Source organism: Gymnogyps californianus, chromosome 4 (assembly GCF_018139145.2).
Source record: "Gymnogyps californianus isolate 813 chromosome 4, ASM1813914v2, whole genome shotgun sequence".
Taxonomy (NCBI): domain Eukaryota; kingdom Metazoa; phylum Chordata; class Aves; order Accipitriformes; family Cathartidae; genus Gymnogyps; species Gymnogyps californianus.
The window spans coordinates 64927516-64951698 of NC_059474.1; the positions used below are offsets into that span (position 1 = coordinate 64927516).

The window sequence follows — 24183 nt, forward strand, 5'->3', positions numbered from 1 at the left end:
TTTTCCTTCCTAGTACATCAGTCCAGTACACTCATAGGGCGCCAGAAGTTGGTTTTCGTCTGCCACAGTTTGACACCTCAGTTAATACTGGGCTTGGGGGAGAACTCTTGCTTGTTATTACAGGTTAGCAAGTTAAATATTTAATGAATTAACTTGATAGTTCACCTACTTTTACTGCACACCTACAACTGAGATGTTTGATTATCAAGTATTACCACAAAGCTGAAATAAAATATTCATCTATAGTCAATGAAGAATAATCGGTGTGAAATCCCTAGTTGCTAGCACACCTGATGATGGCTTCCTTGTGCATGAGAGATACTGTCTTCCATACTCGTAGCGTGTAGGTTCTGCTCCACTCCAGCATGTTCTCCTGTATAGCTTGGGATATCAGGATATCCCAGTGTCTAGCTGGCCCTCGGACAGCCAAATAAGAGGTGGAGTTGGTTCACCCAGCAGTTAAGGTAGCAGGTCTGATGTTTGCATAGCCACAGGGTGAAAATGATGCTTACTGCATGCCTCCTTGCCATGACTTTTTTTTGGTACTCTGTCCATGGCAGGCAGATGGAAGAATAAAAGCAGGTGTAAAGTTTGACGCAGAGTTTTGAAGCCACTGGTGGAAGAGGGAAGGAACCCCCCAACCTTTGTTCAGTGTCTTTCCCTTTGGGCCTGATCTCTCTGCTGCCTTGTAGGCACTGCAGTTACTTAACCTTGTTCTGGCTGAAGATGAAGTGCTCAATTTTGTTTCCTTGTACAACTCTAAATGGTAACACAGCAACGGGAGTAGAAAGTTGGGACTGAAAGGAAAGGTCTGTATTCCAGTAGTGTAAGCCATGTGATCAGCCAGGTGAGAGAAACTAAATACAAGGCAACGGCTGTTTTGTAAGAAAGCAGATGCAGTTTGTATCAATTTAATGGCACCAGCTGAAAATTGTTTGAAACCAATGCAGTTTAAACTGATTTGAAATGGATTTAAGCACACTGATTTTAAGTGAAGATCAAAATGCTCTGTGTCACACTATGGTAAAGTTGGAACAATTTATCTAGGTGCTTGTTTGTTTTGTCAGCATCGTGTTTGCAGCTGTTCTTGCTTTGCTTTATTTTATAAGAGAACTTGTATCCAGGCTGTAACAAACTGTTACTGTTTCAGTGTGGTTGCTGTCTTTCACCTTTTCTTCCCTTTGCATCAGTTTTAGGATTGCCTCAGAAGCCTGGGTTAACTGGGGCTGTCTACAAGGAAGGTGCTGGGAGCCACCAAGCCTGCACAGGTAGGGGAAGCCTCTAAGAGGCAGGTGAAAACCAAAAATTGACTTTTTTGAGTTTAAAAATCTCATGGGAGGCAAAAGTTTGGGCTGAGCCAGCATGAAGCTCTGTCTGGGCCAGGATCACATCACAAGAGTTTTGGACACATTTTAGTCTGTCATTCATTGAAAACTCCTTTCAGAGAGAAAAAGGAAGTTTTGTTATATCTTTGTACTAATAAAAGAAAGTGTTTGGGGAGATGTACCCTGGAGGTGGCAGCTACCATGTATTAAAGATTTTAAAAAAAAAAAAAAAACCCAAACCAATTTACAGGTACTTTTAGAATAAAAGCAATGAAACTAAACCAAATGCATTTTCTTTGAGGTAAAGTTGTCTGAGCCTTAGGTATGGTATGGCTTAGTGTCATCCATGGAAATAAAAAGGAAGTATACCTGTTTACATCATTTGGGAAATGGATGTTATTATCTCTGATTTTTCAGATTTCTTGCTCATCAAACACTGAGGCAGGAGCCAGGATGAAAATCTAACTTACTGGTTAAAACAGCAATAACCCTCCCCATAGCTGTAATAACAAAGTTCTTTTCTGATTTAAAAGAACAGCATGTTGAAACATTAAAGCATATGGAAGGCTTCCAGATGAAGAAAATAAATGAAACTAACTTAGAAGCTTCTGATTTATAGTACCAGCGGATACAAAGCTTTACAAGATTGTCTCATTCAGCAGCTTATAATTAGAGTATCAGTTTTCTTGTGGGAAACTGTTTCTTTGTATAACTGAAAGGACAAATTCCTTACTAGTTCTATCATCTATTTTTATTTATTTTTCATGTTATGATTCAGACAAAAGTACTTTTCAAAGGTTAAAAAGTCAGCAATTCATATTTGACAATCTGTGACTCAAATCCATTTAAAAAAATCATACATCAAATGAGAAATAGCACTCTAGACTGTCTTTATTACACAGAATTCTTAAGAATTTGGTTTTTTGTAATACCTTAACCCTGAAATTGAGTTGATTGAAAGTCTTAAAGACTGCTATGTCTAAGCAGTCTAGTGAGGAAGAGGAGAGATTGTCAAATAGTCATTTGCCTAAGGACATGGTGCTATTTAATACCTGGATAGGAACCTCTGGCTCCTTCTTTAGGCTCTTTGACATAGCAAATGGGAATAATAACCTAATTAAGAATTATAGGCTTCACAACAAAGAACATGTGCAAACTCTGTTACTGTTCTGCCTGAACCTTTTGTAGGTACATCAAGAACAACTGGTGGTTTCTTCACAGCTGAGAGATTATATAGCTCCTGTAGCCTTCAGTTATCTCCCGTTTCTAAATGTCTGATTTGTTTTGCTATTTGTTCAAGGTTTCTTCCTGTAGTCAAAAAAGTCTCCAGTGCAGAAGCTTTTGGAAAAGTCAGGTGTTTTAATTAACTGACACTATTAAATATTGCCGTGCCTCCAAAAATCTAGAGGATTGTTCAATAGCCAGAATGAGAAAATACCAGACAAAAAAAGTAGGTGTTAAGAATTATACTTGATGAAAAATAGTTTTCTAGGGTGGGTTCCCCCTCTTCCCACTTGAACTGCAGGATAATGGAAAAGAGCTTTAGTACTAAGGAAAAGGAGCTACTGAAGGTCTGGACACACATGAAGATTTATCAGCTGGTATTTTCTGCTGCTTTCCTTCCAGGACTTATTGCCCCCCATGTGGGTGCCAGTGAGAGGGAACCTGTGGGTGCTCTGTGACTGTTTTACACTGAAGTCCTGTGCCTGAGCTGAAGCTGCTGTCCTCCCTACTTGAGTATGGCAAGAGGGCTCAGATTAACTCTTCCCACAAAAAAAAGTTGTGGGGCCGTAAGGCCTGCCTAACTGCTAGGAAGGAAGAGTGTTGTCAGTCTTTTACTGAGTAAATGTGTGTTTAAACCTTAGCACCTTTGCAAAGTGCTCTATAGGAAATGTACAGCACCTATTAATGGTATTTAGCAATTATTGCTCTCTGAAGAAATTTTCAAATTAATTTTCCTCTGCAATCAGTTTCTCCATTGTACTTTTTAGTAACATATCTGACTGCTTCGAATGAAACAGTAATCATGTTTTCTTCCATTTACTATATAGAGTTGATAGTATTTTGTTAGTGAATAATTTACCATTTCCCTCCAAAAGGAATTGTATTTTCCCTGTCCCTTTATTCATGTGGGTTTGCTACCATAAAAAAAAGAGGGGATGGAGGCTGATTTTTTTTTTAACTGGAAAAGTTGATGCTAGACAAGACCGATTATAAATGTAATTCAGTGATATCCGAAATGGCTAACATAATCTTTTAACAGGAGTTCTAACAAGATGTTCGAACATTTGTAGTTGCACTAGGGTACTGTAACTCTATGCAGCATCATTTGTCACTTAGATTTTAGGTCATTTTGAGTGATAATGAAGTTGTCATACCATATTTATTAATATTGGTCAGTATCTAGAATTAAATTTAAAGGTATTTGGTATGCTCGATTCCCTGACATGCAAACTTCTGTGTAACAGAAATAGGGTTAAATATTTTCTTTAGTAAAGGACAACTATGTAGTTGCATGCCTTTTATAAACAAACCTATTCAATTCCACTGACATAGAGATTACACTGCTGCAGCATAATTAATTCTCCTGTGTTGAACGTTGCTGGAATTTAGCCTGTAGAGGTTTAAGTGGGATTTCAGATAGGCTGTATAACCTCATCAGCTTTGTGCTTACACTGGAAAGTGTAATTTTGTTTATTTCAAAATAATGTGCAATTTTAAAATCTAAAAATGGTAGTTAGGATGCAAAATACTACTTCTCATTTTTAAAAGGACTTACACCTCTGAGCTGTTTTGGTCAGGCCTCATCTACATTTTCTTCAGTTCTATTTGTACAGGTAAAATTACTATATTAAAAGTCTAAGAAAAAAAACTTGATAAATTTCCTTTGTAAAGGTAAAGTGACTCAAGTAATTGGAAAACAGAAAATAAGTAGTCTACCTAGTTTGTGATGAGTCCAAATGTACAACTTAAATATTTAAAACTCAGCATTGTTTGATGACAGTGATGTACACTTGGAAAGTCTGCTTACCTACTAGAAATAATGGAGTGTAGAGCTCTTCATATCCTTTCTAAGTTGTTTCAGAAACTGAGAAGGCTCTGGGATCACAGTATAACTCAGGATGTAAATTAGTATCTAATCAAAGTATAGTTCAATGTTTCCCTGGATTAAGTAGAACATGAATACTGTTCCATCTTGGCATACCCAGAGAACATTCCTGAGGCTGGTGCTTCAGTACCTGAGGGTGGATTGGTGAGGAGGTGCAGAAGTTTTTTAGAAATAGAAATGCCAATTTTGTGCCTGTTGCCAGCTTGACTTGTGACCCTTTGTCTTCTGCACTCTCCTCTTTCTGTTCTTATAGCTGGAGAGTGCTGTTTGTCTGTGCTTACCTGGGTGTCTTATTTGGTGCAGATGTTTCATGTCTGAAAGTCAATTTTGTAGAAGAGTTTAACTGAGAAAGGGGTTAAGGAGAGGCTGCTTGAGTTTATGCCTGAGTTAGGTCAGCTGTCACACATTTGGGAGTACAAGCACTAGCCAAGGGGAGCCTGCTCTGCAGTTAAACAGTCTTTTTTTGCTACCTTCCCACTCTGATAAACTTAAGTAGCTTTCCCTGAACTTCAGTTAACTCTTGCATCTTACTCATATGCCTTCTGTGAGTTTGGCTAAGTCAAGACTGCCCTTTCTGTAACAGCTCATGATCTAAGCTCCAGATACTGCAGTAAAAAGAAAAACAACTGAACAAGCGAATGATGGATCCTGAGATGAGATCATTGTGCAAAATAATGAACAACTCCTTTCAGAGATGAAATACTACTGTAATTCCAGCGATGTTCTGGCTATCATAGTTGAGTTACTATTGCCCTGGAGGTTTTGTAATCAGCCTACTGGAGTGCAGTCTCACGTCTGCTAAAACACTCCAGTTAAGTGACCATTCTGATTCAGTTATGCTCATTTATTACATGCTTACATTCACTGTAGGTGGAGACATAAGAGGGCAATCTTCTGTGCAGGGGATAATCACAACAGGACAGGCAAGTCAATATTAATAGAGGAGACCAATAAATGTGGAAGGGCCAAAACTAGTCTCTCATGAAAGTCTGGCTGAGCAGCAGTGCAGGACATGAGAAGGAGCTCACTTTAGAGGCCTCTGTTTTCCCTGTGCCAAGAATGTGCCTGCTTACGGTTCTGCACGAACCAAACTCCTTGCAGACCAGGCTCTCAAAGCATACTACCATTATATTGCTTTATCTACTGTTTCTTCTGTGATAACTCAGAAAGTAATAAACATGAGGTTAATAAACACTGTCAAGTGTTTCAAGAAGTTTGGTCAGAAACCCAAACAAAGTGTGGGCTTCCCAGTTCCTGGGTTTGGACTTGCACAGATGACTACCTTCTGCATTTTGGAAGGAAGAGGAAACAAACAGCACAGGTTTTGCAACAGTGAAGTGGAAAAGAGTATCTTCTGTACACTTTATGCCTATAGCATAGAGCCCGATTTGTGGGACTGAAGCAACAGCAACATGCCAAGATAGATGTAGTTGGCACTGCTGCACACACCCGAGGGCTTGGCAAAACAGCATCTCGAGAAAAGAAAAAGGTCCTCTGAGGGTAGTAGGTGAGTGAAACAGATTGTCTGCAGGGCTAAAGTTGGCCCTGGGGCCCTGATACTCTTCTTCATTGCAAAGCCGAGTGGTCTGGCAGATTCCCTCTTGTGTGCAGCAGCAAAGGGAATTGCGTTGGTGGGAGCATGGGTGGTGGTGTGTCCCCCTTGGCCTTGCAGCGTGGAGCACCTGCCACAATCCCTCTTACTTGGCCAACAGCTGGTCTTGTAATAGTTCACTTGGAGAGGATGTTTCCTAAATACAGCTGTAATTCATACAGATGTCTCTGTTTGAATGCTCACTTCATGACTGTTTTTCAAGAAACACTGGACACCTCTCTGGTCTTGTGAAATCTGTTAAAGCTGCAGGTACAAAGGATCAGTGAAAATTTGTGAGCCTGTGCTTGAAATATTCATTTTTCCTCACCTAAAGAACCAGTGTTTTATATACCTGATCTTATGTTTTGTACTCACGCTTTGGCGCTGTGGGATGCTGTAACTGTAGCCCTCATTAGCTCTAAAGTAGCAACCATTATCTGTGTATATGCTCACATAAGATGAAGAAAGTCAGACTACTAATCTAGAAGAGGTTGAGAAAGATGAATTTGAAAATAACCTTGTTAACTAGTGAAGTTGCTGCTTTTTTCTGTGCGCTTTGGGATGAAGGACAAACAGTGCTCGGTAGGGTCAGATCAGACCTGTTATAGAATCATAGAATATCTCAAGTTGGAAGGGATCCATAAGGATCATTGAGTCCAGCTCCCTGCTCCTCACACGACTACCTAAAACTAAACTATATAACTAAGAGCATCATCCAGACACTCCTTGAACTCTGACAGGCTTGGTGCTGTGACCACTTCCCTGGGGAGCCTATTCCAGTGACCGACCACTCTCTCAGAACCTTTTCCTAATGTCCAATCTGAACTTCTCAGCCTTCTCTTCTCCAAGCTGAACAAACCAAGTGACCTCAGCCGCTCCTCATAAGTCTTGCCCTTGAGACCTTTCACCATCTTGGTCGCCCTCCTCTGGACACACTCCAGTAGTTTGATGTCCTTCTTATACTGAGGTGCCCAAAACTGCACACAGTACTTGAGGTGGGGCCACACTAGTGCAGTGAAGAGTGGGACAACCACCTCCCTCAACCAGCTCTAGCTATGCTGTGCTTGATGGTGGTACATTTAAAGGGACTGCTCTAGGAAGCTGCCAAAGCAGCATGTTGTTCTTTGGCATGGCAGCCCCTTCCCCAGTGAGATGCAAATGACTGACAACCAACCCTTTTTCTCTAGATAAGATACTTCCACTCTAGTGAAAAACAGTCAACTTTTAAGCCAGGTTGCCCGCTGTTCAGCAGGCAAGATAGGCTTGGCGACTGTTTGAGCAAAACAGCTGTTAAGACACGGCTTCTACCTAATTTAAAACACTCCTGTAGGTAGCAGACTCACCTGTTGGGTAGCAGAAATTTGTCTAGTTATACTTGTTAAAGTCTGTCTTGTCTTCACTAAATATTACCAATTCCTGTATTTTCTTTTAAAACAAGCTTCTTAGTAAATACTTCCTCTCTGATGAAATAGCTTAGTCTTGACTGGATGTTGCTTCGTCTTTCTGCTCAGCATGCTTTACCAAATGTGTTTCAGCTGTACATTGTCTCCACTGTATTCTACTATTAATATAATTCTTGTGTGAGAATGTTTTTTTTTTTTTTTTCACCAGCAGGTTGCTGACCCTTTTTCCATTATCTTCTGGTCTCATTTCTCTCATAGACCATACTTTGGAGACTGCAGGAAATTCCTGATTACAGTTTGACATAGCATGGAGTAGTTCTTTGGAAGCTTCCAGAGACAGCTTGGGTGATTTTCAGCCACGCTCTGAAACATTTTCTATGTTTTCAGGCTTCAATTCCTTTACTAGTTACTTATACTTGCGTTATTATGTAGATTTAATCCAAAGATTACCATGAATGAAAGAGCAGTGACGGACTTCTCTCATAGGGATGGGACAAGCAACTTGTAATTTCAAAAACAATGTGAACAGTTCAGATATCCACGATGCAGGTTTACCTAAAACCATTTGCTTGTGTGAATACCAGTCTTAGTGTGGCATTTTGTAAACTATAAATCAAAAGGAAATAATTCAACAGACTTCAGTGAATTCTAATATCTGCATTTTATTATCACCTTTCAGAACTGTGGATGATCTGGCCTCTAGCTTGCTGATGTATTGGCACAAATGTGCTACCAATTACTGAGGAAAATGAATGTCAGTGCATTGTCATGATACTGGTTGTCTTGCACCACAGGCTAGCGAGGCTTTTAGAAGTAATGCTTGAACTATAGGATCTTTTAAAAAGATTTGGCTTACCCATCTCTTTTTTTTTAAAGCTGAGGTCAATTTTTACCTGTTTGGAGACGCTGATATGAAGCAGATTCAAGCTGTGACTCTGATATTGGTGTTTTGTCAGTTTTCTTACAGTGAAAATTGCAGTAGAGATAATATTCAATACAGGTAACAAGAGAATTTCCAAAATTTTACACAGAAGATGGTTGAACACTGGCTTTGCAGGGCACTGTTGCTGTACAGATGTGTTTCATTGTCCTGCTCTCTTTGTGCAAGTTTCCTTTCTTGGTCTGTCTGACCCTTCTGATGTTACTCAGCATAAAATGGTCAGCCTGATTGTGAAGCCGCCGATTGATTCTGTTAGTTAGGTCATTGTAAAGCAGATGAACGGCAGTATTGCATTCATACATGTGCCAGCAGCTCAGCTGAAGTACCAGGCATCAGAGACAGCTCTTAAAAGTAGAGCTCTGGAGGTGCTCTGTGTGATGGTGGTGATGGAGGGAGGCTTTCTTGTTGTAGAAGTAGTGGATCATAAAAATTACACATGACAGCTAGAAGGGAAACTTAGCTACTGCAGAGGCCCTGTGCAAGGCTGAGTAATGCTAAATAACATTGGTGAAATATTGCTGCTGCTAAAAACAAGAGGCCTGGAGGCTGATCTTGCAGATACTTGTCTGTATATTCTTTCTAATAAGAAGAGTCATTTATCAACAGGAGTAGCTGCAAACATAGCTAGGAGAGCTCTGCAACAAATGACCCAGAATTGGTTTACTGATGTGACTGTATACGTGGAGTTTAATTTAATTAGCAAATACACAGTGTAGCATGTTAGTGCAATTATTGCATGTAAAGGAAACCATGGCCACCGAACTTGGTTTTTCACTATCTGGAAGGCGAGGTCATAACTTGAGCTATTGTTTTGCTAATAACTGTGAAAGCTAAGACAAAACACATAATAAGCAAAAAAGATTTTGTGGGAGCCTTGCCAATAGTCTCTGTTCTTTGGAAAAGGGCAAAGGAAGAGTATGTTTACTTTTTTTGGTAAGGGACTTTAGGCTGGAAGGAAAATTAGCTGTAATTTTCCATTAAACATGGCTTGAAGTGGAAGAGCAAAGAAAATGGAGAGTCCTAACATCAAGGAATGCCCAGATCATACCATGCAGACAGTAAAGCCAGAGGTGTTTGTATTCTACCTCACATAGCAATGTTTTGTTTTCATGCAAGCATTTGTTGATGAACCGAAGAAAATGTACTATTCAATTTCACTAAGCTGCTATACTTTTAATGATTTCTGACAAGCGTCAGTATGCCTGGTCAGTTCATCAGAACATGCTTTGCTTGACAAAAGCACCTGAGGAGGAAAGAAACTTTAAGTGTTAATTCTCTTCAGAAGTTTGAAGGGTTATTATAATTACATAAAAATATGTTCTAGGTAACCCTACATCAGCTGTTGGAACAGGCTACTGCTGTGTACTGATAGGGTAATTTCCATTGTAGGAATCCATACTAATTAAAGGTAAAAGGAGCTCTGTAACATACTGTGTTTGGAAGGGAGCTTAAATGTGGTAGATTAGAGATCACTTAGAAGAACTCCAAGTAAGATGATACTGATGTATCTAGAAATATGCTGATGAAGAATGAAGAACAGGTGGAAACAAATTTCCAAGGATTTTTTTTGATGGATGTCTGAAACATTAGATCATAGTTGTAAAAAATAAAAAAAAAAGGGGTGGGGGGGAAGTGCATGTTGAAGAAACCTTTTATGCACCTAACAAACAAAAATTTGTATGTCAGTCAGTGCAGAATTTGGAGTATTGGCTTTTCATCCTAGCTGTAAGTTAGATGGAAGGCCAACTTTTAAATTGCTGTCAATGCTATCAGAACTGTATCAGATATCAGAAATTTTTGGCCTGTCAGTGAAAGACTGTGTCGATGTTCCTTCTGACTATCACAGACATACTTTGGTGCTTGGCAGAGAAGAGCTTGCATGCTGCCCAGTTGCACAGTAGTCCTGGGCTCTGGAGAAGGACTAAGATCCAGTTTGCATTTTTTGGGGGGATAGAGTTTATTTTCTTCTTAGTAGCTGGTACAGTGCTGTGTTTTGGATTTAGTGTGACAATAATGTTGATAATACAGGGATGTTTTAGTTATTGCTGAGCAGTGCTTACACTAAGTCAAGGACTTTTCAGCTTCTCACACCACCCCGCCAGTGAGGAGGCTGAGGGTGCACAAGAAGCTGGGAGGGGACACAGCCAGGACAGCTGACCCAAACTGGCCAAAGGGATAATCCATACCATATGACGTCATGCTGAACAATAAAACTAGGGGGAATTGGCCGGGGGGTGGCGGCCCGCTGCTCGGGGACTGGCTGAGCATCAGTCAGCGGGTGGTGAGCAATTGCATTGTGCATCACGTGTTCTGTATATTCTTTTATCATTATTATTATTTTCCCTTCCTCTTCTGTCCTATCAAACTGTCTTCACCTCAACCCACAAGTTTTACCTTTTTTCCGATTCTCTCCCCCATCCCACTGTGGGTGGAGTGAGCGAATGGCTGTGTGGTGTTTAGCTGCCTGTCGGGTTAAACCACAGCAGTGGACAACAAAATTATGTCCAGAATATAATTACGTTGTCATAAAATATGCTTTTATTTTAAGAATGGTCTTTTACCTGTGCTGCTCTTGCCATGACACAAGTAGTAGAGAACCTTATCTGAAAATTAAGTCCAGAAAGTCTGCATGATGCACTGAATTGTTTAATCCGTTTTAGAGTAAGGGCAGAATTATTGTGTAGAGCAGTATTTTAGCATGTTGCACAGAGTGTGTGTATTGTCTTTACAATTTCTATTGTAAGGATTTTGCTTATTTGTACGTTGTCACAGGGTGGCATGTGGATAAGAGGGCAATATATACGTCTAGGAAATAACTGTTTCCTATTTCCAAAAATCCAAAAAGCGGAAAACTGAAATAGTCTTTATTGAAAAATCCTGGTCACATTTGTATTGGGTTTTAAAGTTGACTTTTCTGTGTGTCTCTAGCAAAAAAAATACATTGCTTCTGTTGACAATGTGGCTATAGCATTCAGGAGGAATGTTGAGCCACTATATTGTATAAGTGGGTAATGTCTTGCAGCAGTTGGCCTTGACAGTCTTACACTTTCTTAAGCGGATTTATAATCATCTAATATTTGCACACCTCCTTTCAACACTTAAAGCATCAGCTTCTGTTTTGTCACCATTAATCTAGGGCTACTCTTTCAGGAGGCAGCCTCTATCCAGTATGAGGACAATTTTCCCCCAAATAATTTCAGTCTCCTGAAATGCTAAGTGAGATGGTTTCAGCTTTAATGAGAGGGAGATTTCTTAGTTCATCACTGGCTCTGTAATAAGAGGACATTTGCACTCTTGTTTGGCCAACAAGAGTCTCATTATAACAATTTCCATATAGAAAAGAGCTGAATGCTGAAGCTCAGCTTTAATTGTGTGCTGTATCTAGCTTAGCTTCTTTAAAAGGCTTAGATGATGAAATACCAAGTAATTAAAGGGATAAGGTAGACTAATGACTAGGAGCTATAACAAAGAACCAAGTCTGGTTTCTTTTAATCATGAAATGTGTTTTTTGTGGACTTGAACGTCTCAGCCCTTGTGGCTCAGTTCACCCAGCTGAAGAAATAAATGATTGTAATGCTCCTAAACAAGTTGTTAGTGAAAAATAGTTGACAGCAATCTTACAAGACCTATTATTTTTCTAGGTATTGCCACAGAGAAAAACATGACAGTGTGATGAGTATGGATGAACTCTTCGGAAGATTAGCACTTTGGTTGCTGCAAAGACAATTACAGTTACTGTGGGTTTGGTCAGACATTAGCGTTGCTTCGTCAGGATGTACTGGTGTTTTTTAAAACAAGCGAAAAACCCCACTAGTGCTAGTATCTCAGACCTGTTGTCTGATTTAGCTGAGTAAACACTGGACCTTATCTGTTAGTTTGCTACATTGAGGCTATTGCTGTGAGTAAAGAATTGCTGGATTTAGAAAATAAGGAGCACTGACGTTCTGGATATGTTGTGATGTTATATACATCTCCTTATTGATATTTTTGTTGAAGTGTGACAGAATTTGATGGGCATTTTGCGAGTACTGATGTCTTTTAGGACAGAGTTACATTAAGAATAGTATTCATGATATTTTAAATCTGGAAATTTGTTAAGGTTCTGTGACAATACAGATTTTGGTAATTTGTTACCAGATGCTATAGTTAAAATTTACACATTTTAGTGTAGACAGAACCTCTGGAAACTTTTTTCATACTACAGAGTTGGCTCTAATTGAGAGTAACCATACTATTTATTATACTTTATTCAATACTGCATTAGTCAAAATCACTTTTGTCCTTGTTCATTAACTCATGTTTGCTCCTTTCTGTATATTCAGGTCCTTAGGTACAGAGTGTAATCACTATTCTCATTTTCCGTATTTTTCTCTTTTTCCAGTATACATCTTCCAAATCTAATCAGCTGACAAAAAAGCATGGCTGTGCACCTTTGAGCACAAGTTTGAAGTTCAAGCAGGCCAAGGAAGTGCAGGGAAAAAACATTAAGATGCATGTTTTACCAAGTCAATCTGCAAATTAGTAACATTTAGAGATTTAGTACATGTAGTCAAGGGCTAGAATTACTTTGAGGAGTGCATTAGATCAAATCATTAGGTAGGTGGTTAGGGTTGGAAGAACGGATTTTTAGATAAAGGAAGATGTTTTAAATAAATTTGCTTGTATCAAAGTATCTCACTGCCATTTTAACGTCAGTATGAATGTGACTTATGGTACTGAATAGTAATGTTCTTATTCTGTCAGGTGATGTTCATTTCAGAACAACCCAGTGATGAAGGATTGCCATTTTACAGAAAGGCCTAGAGTTAAACATATGGGATGATAAGCTTGAAATTTATAGTATTTGGAAGCAAGAATTGAAGATGTTACCAGACAAGAAATAATTGCAATCAGACTTCATGTTTGTATTGTCAAAGGCTGTAGCATAGTAGTTTCCCTTTGCACCGTGTTTCATGAAAAAATCTGTTTTCTGTGTATTTCACTTTGGACATACACTTTGAAGTCAGCTGTCGTAGTGGAAGCTGGACATAACTTAGGAAGGTTAAAAACATACAGTATTTCTACATCAATATTGCAGCAATTTTTTTATTTATGTTTATTAAAGCTATTAATCAAAATTAGCAGATCTTAACCACACTTTTTTTTTCCTTTAAGGAGACCTCTTTCTCTGCATATTAGTAGCAAAATATTGTAGTTTGTACAAAATGTGTAAGAAATGGTTGTCATATCTGAGAAGATAATTTTTTAATTATTATTTTGGCATGAGTCTTCCTATATTCTGTGACAATGTTTTAAATGATAGTGCTGGTGCTGTTATTTCAGAAGGCCAAGTTTACTACAAATTACATGTAGTAAAAAAAAGTGGGGTTCATGAAAGGTGACATCTCTTGGAAGCAGCCCTTTCGTGAGATACAATGTCTCCTTTTTTTTTTAATTGTATGGAAGTTTTCCTTCTAAGTGGTTGCCAGGAAAACCTCAGGAGGCTGGAAAGACACCTTGCTGATTCTAGGACAGTGTTTCACAGATGGATGTTCCTCATCTGCCACAACCACAGCAGATCTAATATTGTCCACAAAAATTTTCATGCCAGTACTGTCTGTGCGTTCTTCACCAATGAAGAAGCTAAAGATGATTTTAAGGAAAATGCTGAATGGAAGTTATGAACAGTCCACAGTGAGAGATCTTTTCAACATCAGAGCAGGGGTGGCTTTTTGGTAGGTAACTAGCCTTTTCCCAATTTGTATAAATAGCAAAGCTTCAGGAGGCTTTCGGGGGGCAGGGAAACACTGACTTTCCATGAAGTTGAGCTTGTTGAACCCAACCAAAGCATGCTCAAGACTTCCTAAAGAGAGCAAGCCCAGAAAACAAGGCCAAATTTTATTTTGAACATACATAAAAAGTAAAAATTGCTATAGCTTGGATGGAACAAATTCCGTGGGTATAGCATGGAAGATACTCTAGTGCTTTTTTCCATCAAATTCAGTTCTTACAAGGAACACATCTTCATGTTAGTGCTCACATTGTATTATTGTATTCTTAGAAAAAACTTCCCAAAGACACGCCACACTTTGAAGAAGCTGGGCAACGGAGATGAAACACAGATACTATTGTAGGACAAGAGTTCATTGAAAAAAGGGGGACCACCGCCATCAAGAGAAGTTCAGCAGCGTTGATTTAGCCTTTCTCTTAGTTTTCAGTTCTGTTAGTGAAATAGTTGTAGTAGCTATTTAAATCTGTACTATGTCTTTCCCTCATGTCCTGAGGAAATTGGAGAAGGGTAAGAAACAGAGAGGGGTAGTCCAGAGGAAAATGAACAATGGGAAAGCACAGAGGGAAGTTACTGTCTACTTAATTTCACCCTGCTACAAACTGTTGAGGGCTTTATAGTTTGACAATAATGCCAGAGTTGTTATCAGTCCCCACTGTCAAACTTTAGACTTGTGTTTTAATTAGTTCACCTCTGGCAACATAAACTGGAGGATGTGATCAGGTAGTATGTTATGTCTTGTGGTGAAGCTAAGGTACACAGATCAGCACTGAGAATGTAGATCTTTCAGAAGAGAGAATAATTCATAATATGTGCTAGGCAGAGAATACTTTGCAATTGTACAAAGAAACATTAAAATACAAAGAAAAGGATCCCAGATGAAAATGAGGCCATATATTTTTATTTGCTTAGGAGCTAATTGTGATCTTGACTTTTTGCATGTGGCTGAATTTAAATGCCATTAAACACCAGTAATTTGCTCAATTTATGGATCTGGGAAATTTACCTGTGTGTGGAGTTTGGTGCAACCTATTTAGATTAGCAATAGAAAGGGAAACTCCAGTCTGAGGTTTTTCAATACCTCGGGCTATAACTGTCACCAGTGTGTATTCTCAGTTAATGAGGCCTTCAGTACTTTATCACTGAAATGGAAGACTCATGGTTTGCACAATTGAAATAATTGTCAAACATGTTCATGCTTGGCAGCTGAATGTTAACTAGTGGTGACCTGTCCTGATGAAGTAAACAGCTGGCTTTGCTTGAGATTCTGGAAAAGAATTTTTTTTTTTTTTTAAGGTTCAGAAATATCAGCTAAGTGTTGGAAATGTGCTTGAGGCTATGAAACGGTCACTTTGATCCAGGATTGCTTGGTGTTTGGACTTGTTCAAATGATGGAGTTTGGTTTGGCCACTTGTGGGAATAGCCCAAGCAGAAAATAACTGTATTGTAGATAACAATTACTATTTTCTGCAGTCCACCTGATCATCAAGGCATAGGTTTTTGCTTAGATCCATTTCAGTGCTTGTCCTTCTTGCTTGATTGCTGAATTTATTTTGCGACACAGAAATGGTAAAATTTTTCTAGAAGGTGATGTTACAAGAAGATTTGGCCAAACTGGAATCATGAGTTGTGTGAAAAAAGGCAGGAGCTGATTGCCTTGAATGTTCCAGGTTGGCCTGTGAATGTTTGGTTTGGCGGAGGGAGGGTGATAAGAGTTGGGCAATCTGAAGCCTTGGAAGAAAGGGTGTCTGTGTCATTAAGATTTCTGCAGAAGGGCACAACACTGTAGTTTTTCTTCCTATATTTGAAGAATAACATAACCCTACTATTTGGCTTCCCTTTATGACCAAAAATACTAGCATGAGCATAGGTTGGTGTGTAGTGCTGCCCCAGCAGGCACCCCTGTCATCCACTACCACACGGAGAAACGTTAGTCATGCTTTAATATGTTTATTTTTCAGGGTGGGAGGTAGACATAATGCTTTCTCTTTGTTTTCCTAAAAGTGCCTGTAGCATATGCTGTTCATTCATGTGTGGACTGTGAGTGCATTCAGTGCTGAAGGAATTGGTCCCTTTATATCTGAAGTTAAGATTTGCTTAAGAAATGCTGACAGTTTGGGACCAACTGATGGGCCTGAATGATTTTCATGCAATTTGAGAGACCGTAGGTACATGAGTTGTATTAATGAATTACATGATTTCTTGGAATTGCTGCTTCTCCAATGCAGCAAACTTGCAATTTCAGGAGAGAATAATGGTATCTAGAGAGAAAAACAAACAGGACTGCAGAGAGGTGTGAAGGAAAAAAACAAACACTAAAATGGTCCTGGTGACATTGTAAACCACAAGAGTATCTTCTGAGTACTTTATCATGTCACTAAAAACTGCCCCTTTCTAGCTTACTGTTTATATGCTTAATGGAAACAACAAATTTGGCTTTGAAATATTTTTAGAAATCTCTCAGGATTTCTTGTCCAATATTACAGTAATATTTTTTTTCCTAGGCTTGACAAACACCTCCAAAAAAAACCCCAAACCACCAACCCGCAAACCACTGGAGTCTTTCCATCCTGTTCTTGTCAGTGAAATAAAATCCATTTATTTGATGGAAAAGCTGCTAAGTAAAAGCACCCAAAGCAAATCAATTCTCCCTAAAAATTCTGGAAACAAAATGGAATTGGATATAAAGGTATTGCTTATTATTGAATTGTGGCCATCCAGCACATGTTAGAAAATCAATTACAGCTTTTCAGGAGCCACTCTATTTAAAAGTGAGTTAAATGAAATTGTTTACTTTTCTATCCAGATCATCTCTTTCCTGTCCATTGCATTGTCACAGTTATGACTGGTTGCACCTCATTCACCCCATGCTTGTCCCAAAATGTGCCGTACATCATCTCATACACAAAATGTTAGCATTTTTGGTTAAAACTGAATAGCCACGATAAACTAAAGTAAATGCTTGCCTTCAGTCTGTAAAGGATATAAACATTTACTATTTGACAATAATATTCACAAAAGCAGCCACACAAAATTACTGACTTCTCAGCCTGTGCCATCAAGGGACACCCGCAAAATACTTGCGAAATAAGACTGTGAACTAAAATTCCATAATGGTATACTGAAAGTAAAGACCCAGTAAGCTTATTTTATGATCTGTTACAGTTTTCCTGTTGACTGCTCCTGGTAACGTGAAGGCTAATGGCTGTTTTTTCACCTTTGAGATGGACAAAAAACTTCTTCCCTCATTCTGCTAACAAGATTTTTCTACTCTGTGATGATATGGTGGTTTGGGGTTTTTTTCCCCAGGAAATGTCCCATTGATTAATGTAATTACATTTTACTAAAACTAGCTGTGATTCACTTGTATTAGATTTTTGCTTTGCTACTTCATCATATGAAGCCAAAGCTTCATTCACCCTCTTGGTTATTCTCTTTACAAGTCCTGTATTTTTTAATCCTGGGGATGACACATGTTAACACTGTAATTCACAGAAACATTTCCTGGTACAGAGAAAGGTCGTCAGCTGGTGTACAAGAGCATTTAACCTTTTGACTTCATTGAAGCCACGGTGATGGATAAAGTGATTTAAAATATTTGTAAAAACAGTGTTAAAGCAGCAACAGTGAAGTGCAGTTTGGCAGGAGACACACCAGTCCTATCTAGCACTACCTATCCGACTACAGTACTGTTCCATGGTAATAGGAGTGCAGAAATAACAGGCATAATGAGAATAAGAAACAAGGTGGTTAGTACTATGTGTACTACAGATGGACAGGACTTGAGTCAAATGCCAGAAGAAATCCTCCCATTTCTCATCTGTGCTCATGTGGAGTGTGTAAATACCCACTGAGATCTGCTGTAGAGCAGATGTGGTCATCAGGTGTAGCAATGGAGTGGTGAATAGGTAGAAAAAGTGGTATGTGAGGAGGGTGTGTCTGAGCTTCGGGAACAGTCAGAAAAGGCACTTCAGTCTGTGCTCTCATTCTCTGTCTTGAAAAATGATCTAAACATTCTAAAGGTACAGATGATAGACAGCAGTCTGTATAGTGAGGTCCTCCCAGATGGTAAGTGATGCTCATCAGCGGTGGCAGTGGAGCGCCCGTGATCTTTAAAGCTGAGATCCTCTGTGCCGTAGGGTGTAATAGGCATCTTCAAATCGTGTTGTGGATTTCAGTGATTTTACATGCTAATGTGCTTTCATCTGCTCTTCAGTGCATCTTAAAGCTGTTTTTGCCCAATGGATAGATTTATCTTGGGCCCATCTGTTTGTGTGTTATGCACAATTTGGTACAGATTTAACTTGGATCCTTAACTTCCCAATGTCCATATTCATTTTTTTGCTCTCTTATTTCTTGAGGGTGCTTTGGCCACATACAGTGAGTCAGTAGCTTACTGAAATGGAAGGTATTCTAGAATTTGTTATGTAACTAACATCTTCTTGGATGTTGCTTGGGTTGAGTGACTTAGACTGTGTTATAAAGGTGTTTTTCCTCTTTGTCTCTCCCAATAACAGTGGGGTTGTAGTGGGTGGTTGGCTGGCAGAGGTGATGGTTTCATGAATGCGGTTCATAAGTACAATGCAGATGGCTTTGGGGAGGAATTGAACAGAAGTATCAGCACTGGGATATTACCATCAAAGCGTCTGTGAAATGGAATGTTTCTGCCTTTAGCTAAACTCTGAAAGGCATGTAATGCATGTGACTGAGCAGTAGTAAAAATGGTTCTATTTTCTCCTCTAAACTATGGTCTGTGTTGTGCATATCTATTTCTCCTTTGGGAGCCCCTTCCCATGTCCCAGTTGTCAGTATCATTTTAATACTCAGGATGTTGCTGCAGGTAGATGCCCACAGCTAGGTCAGTGAAACAGTGGTGTGTCTGCTTAGGATTTTCTGCCCTGCTGCAGTATATAGCTGGCCCTGTGTTTGTGAGCTTTGGAGAAGCTAAGTTACTGAGTCCTATTATTCATATTAGTGTGTATCTCAAAACAAGAGAGATGTCTAAAGGTGATTTATTTTATTGAAGCAATTTCCAGCCCAGGGTTCATAAGAGCAAAATGATGTCCACTTCTCACTTGCTCTTTTGAGACTCTGTTTACCCCACATAGTGGGACCAACGTTGGGCTACTTTTTCCTCCCCTTTTCCAGGCCATCTACATACCACCAAATATGGAAAAAATTATGAGGGCCTGCCCAGAATTTTCCTGTGCCAGAAAAAGTCCTAGAATCAGTGAATTCTCTCTGATTTTTATGGTCTGTGTAAAAACTGGCAAGGCATTATTTACTTGTGCTTTATACAGTTGCTTGAAGGGATATTAGATGTGTTTCCTGATCTGTCAAGATGGGATTCACAGTCCAAATTCCTCTTTACTTTGCTTCCAGTGCAGTGAGTGGGTGACTTCATCCTGTTCCTCTGCAGCAGAAAATACAGAAAAGAAAATCCTGTGCCAGAATCTTTGAGAACTGAGCCTGGGTATCCAACAGTCACTTTATGCATATAAGGTTTTTGTTGCTTCCTAATGGAAGCACAACGTGTTGGGCATTGTAGCAACAGTCAGTCATTGTCCTGGAGAGCTTAAGTTGAAACAGATGTGTTAGAAGTGGGGGAGGAAGAAGAAAGACACAGAATAGCAGCATGGGTTGCCCAGATTTGCTTGGCTGGCAGAAACTTGGACTAGAACTCAAATCTCATGGCCCCTAGCTCATTGCTTTTTTTGGGCTGGATCCTGTTCTCTGTTTATATCACTCATGACATCTGTCTCATTTCTGAGACTTCCCAGGTAGGTTGAAGAGAAGTAGTTAATGGGACATTACCACTGCAGTATGGATATCCAGAAGTTCCCAACACCACAATTACATTTTTGGAAGGGGGAAAGTAATAGTGGCGGGGGTGGGGTGGGGGGGGGGCAGTGTTAGCATCCAGATTTGCTGAAATATTCCAGTTACAGGACTGACTTGTACATGACTTCTATGCAAGGATCAGTAGGAATGGTTTTACAGTCTGGCACACATTTTCCTACTCTGAATTCTTCAGCTCCATTGTCATGTTAGCAGTGTAGCAACTTGCTGCTGTCTGGGGAAGTGGGATGGCTGTGCCAAACCTTCATGCCATTGTACTTCTGTAGATGGGCCAGGAATGATTGTGGCTGCTTTTTTTTTTTTTTTTTTTTTGAGGCCGGGAGTGGTGGGGAAGCTAGTCACAAGAGTATTGCATTTTCTCTTGCATCTGGTCCCCAAGGTCTGGCAAGCAGGAAGGCTTGGGTTGCTATAAAGCCCTGGTCTGTGTTTGACAGCTAGGTTCCGGCTGGGAACTGGCAAGGTTTCTGGCAGCCTTTCTGAAAGGGATTTGAGTCCCACTGTGGGCTTAATGGTAGACGCAGTGTGATCTGGTTCCACAGAAAGTTTCTTTTCTTGTGTAGCCAGTTACATTTTCTTCCTGCTCTACAGTCTGTATTGTATGGTCACAATTAGATGGGTGAAGGGAGCTTGGGTGGGCAAGGGGGGCTTGGATTAAGTAGACCTCAATAAGTATTATCATCACACAGATCCTCTGTCAGTTACAGGAAGAAGGTTGTCATTTTTTTGCTCGATAGCAAAAGTTTTACCTCAAAGTCAAAGAGGTTCACAAAATAAATTAAATGTATTGGAGCATCAGGTTGAGACTTCCTAGCCTGGGGCAGGGGGAGGAGAGTGACTTATCAGGAAAAAGAGTTAAAAAGAGGAGAAGCTTTTAACTTGTTAGGGCTTGGAACTTCCTGTGAAAGGCTTGGTGGAGATGAGGCAGATGATGCTATTCCTCTACCAGCCGTTGTTTGCGTGGCAAATGCTCCTTGCTGGTCTCCTTGTAAGTGGAGAATTTCTGGTTACTTGGTGTTGCCTTAAAGTCTTTCAGAGCTGCTTCTCCATAAATGGAGATAAGCAGATCTCTAGCAGCAAAGATAGAGGGTCAGAAGGGACATGTGAGATTACAGAGGTGGTCAGGTGCATAAGAGACCCTGAAGGAAACCTGGTATTGAATGCTGGGAAGCCTGTAATTTCTGTTTGGTATATAGTCTTGAAGCTTTAAAGAGTTCCAGTAATGGAGAGTCAAGCACAACTGTTGGAAAGTTATCCCACTGATAGTTACCCATAAAGGTAGATATTATTCCTAATTTGAAGTTTGTAGTTATTTAGTCTAACTTGCTAGCTGTTGGGATTTAGTATACATTTTTATTCACTAGTTTCTGTTCCCTGATACCTGATATAGACAGTGATGCACAGGGTGAGGCAGATGTGAATCACTGGTAGCCTCTGTCAGATCACTCCCTTGTTTTTCAGCATTTGTTGTAGAGTCTGAATGCTGGAATTGTGTACTGACTTAGAAATGCTCCTGTCTACAAAGGATGAAAGGTGGCAGCTTCCCTCATGATGAGGAAAACTGCATGACCTGAGTGCAACTGGTGAGGTTCTTAATTCTGGAAATACCACGTCCAGTCTTAGTTTCTGCATTTTTGGATCTGGATGTCTGTCACAGGAGGCTTCTTCCACAGCCCTGAAGAAGCTGGGGAGCAGTGACTGTTGATCCCATACATAGCTTGCCTGTGAGGGGCGACAGATAATCTCTGTGCTTGCAGTATGCACCACGAAAATGAGATTACATTAAAAAAAAAACAAAAAACAAAACCACAACACAACCTGTATTCCAGGTCCTTTGTATATGTATTTAATACAAATTTCACCAGCTCTGGTTAAATTGCTTGATTAAATAGTGGGGTCGAAAAGTGAGAGGTCCGTATGTCATCCATCCTGGATTATACTGCATAAAGTAGTAATCCCCACCGTTTTGCCTTGGTGACTTGAAAGCATTACTCTGAGTACTTAAGGAAGGGAAGCATTTTTTCTTCTTGAAGTAATAGCCTTAATTATCTCATTGTTGCAAGAAGTGACCCTTTTCATTTCTGTGGCTGCTTGCCTAGAGGAGGAGGTCATTTGCCATGACACCTTGATAAAATCTCTGGAATTAAAAACTTTCTGAGTACACAGGTCATCAGACATACATTAGGTTCTGGAAAATACTCCTAAAACTAAATGAGGCATGTGGAGATGAATGCAGCAGCCTTTATTGCCATGATTATGTATCCAATTATGTTGCTTCATTTGACTATCGGATCTCATGCAGCCTCTGCTCATGGCATCACCTCCGCTCACTGCATCTGTTTTGCGTAATGTTGGGGAAACTGTGACAGGGGCTTAAGATAGACCTCTGTGGCAAGCATAATATAGATGCTTTAAATATTCAGATGTAAAAATCCTGTTCTTGTGGGCAGGGTTCTTCTTGGGTAAAGGGTCTTGATGAAGAGGGGAGTATCCATAGAGAGCTCTAGGGGGAGGAAGAACAGATGACAATGACATTGCAAGAGAGAAATGCAGGAGCTAGTTGAAGTTTTTTCTGTTGAAAGATTTTTATTAAGCACCTGGAAGGCATAAAATTAGCAGAAGTACTCTGAGTCAATTGAAAGGCCTTGAAAATAGCTTGTATGTGGGAGAAGAATGGACAGATGCTAGAGTGGCATTCATGTACGGGATAGCAGAAAGAGGTCCCTATTTATGTTTGATCAAAAGGAAGTATGCAGAGTGGCAAATGGGGCTTTTGGACTATGAAGATGAAAGCTTTATTTTGCTGTACTGTTAAAATTAAATGGCTCAGGAGCTCTCTAGTATTTTGAAGTAAGTGCCACTGTTTGAGATGGAGGATTGTCAGTCATGCCTCAGGATGCATCCAAAAGAATGGAAGAGAAAGGACTTTGGACTGTTGTGTTTTCTTTTAATATTGAATCTGTTGCTAGAACTATCTGTCACTTGAATCCCCTGTTGGAATTTGAAGAGCTTAATTGGGAGATCCTGAAAGCTCCCAAAGCAAATAGTGGAGCAGAGTACATGTTAAGCAGCTGTCAGTGCTTAAAAACTCAACTGGCTCTCCAGATGAAGCAAGGAGCTGTAGCTGTGTTTGTTCTAGCTCTCAGTTCTGTGCTACAGCGCAGCAAATAGTTTGTGCTTGTCCCCAAAATCTCTGGTCATGCTTTAAGAGCTAATAGCTGACTTACTGCAGAGTGATAGCGAGGACTGCATGTAATCTGTTTTCTTTAAATCCGTGGGATTTCACTAGTTGTTCTTCATGCCTTTCTGAATGCTGTTTTCAGAGAAAAAGGGGACAAACATAGCAGGGGAAACATAACTGGAGAAAGTCTTGTAGAAAGATGCTATGCTAATAACTTTAGGAAGTGATGGATATGTTACTTAACTGGCTGCCTTCATAGTATCCAGACATGAGAAGGTTTTCTCTTGGAGTTAGGCAGAGCTTTACAATGAGCCATCAAGATAGCTGCAACACTGCTGGACTGAAGTAGCACTCAGGTTTTCCTTATCTCCAGTTCATGTGAAATGCATGATGGAGAATGGCAAACACAGCTGCAGCTTTGAGTCCAAGTGATCCATAACGTTGGTGAGGCACTGAACAGTTCTTAACCATTTTTGACCTGGGTGTCTAAGCAGCCTAACTGTAGAGATATGCCTTAATACATGATTCTAAGAAGCCCAAGCATTTAGTGATATCACCAATAAAATAAAATTTAAAAAAGCAGAATGAAAGAAAGCAACAGCAGCCTTAATAAAAGCATTTTCAGTGCTAGGGTAATAAGAATGCATTCATAATATTAACAAAAAGCTGGTGAGTCTCCTAGAAGGATTTTGAGGAAATGAACAAATATTGTCCACTGTAGATGCAAAGCAGTAGTATTAATACACCTTGATATATTAGTCAATGGCACACTGACAGGGTAAGCTATTCAGAGGGGTAGGAAATCATAACATATCTGGAAATATTTGTTGAAGTAGTAAGATGGTGGATGTTATCAGCTCCTGATGTAGCCTACGTGCATCTGTCCTTGAAGGAAGTGGTGATGGATATTCCAGGAATGCACTTAAATTATTGAAGTATAGATTTTGCAGGCAATGTCCTGCAAGCAGATCGTCTGTGGCTTTACCAAAGCTCTTTGAAAATGACTGAAGT

At 39.7% G+C, this 24183-nt stretch overlaps 1 protein-coding gene across 1 annotated transcript in view; it reads left to right on the top strand.

Moving 5' to 3' along the window:
- Window positions 1-1214: 1214 nt before the first annotated feature.
- ARHGAP24 (Rho GTPase activating protein 24) overlaps window positions 1215-24183 on the top strand; it is a 259411-nt gene continuing 236442 nt past the window's right edge. The window contains exon 1 of the mRNA XM_050895326.1: window positions 1215-1268. The gene's annotated coding sequence lies outside the window, so the exon portion shown is untranslated. The remainder of the gene's footprint in view (window positions 1269-24183) is intronic.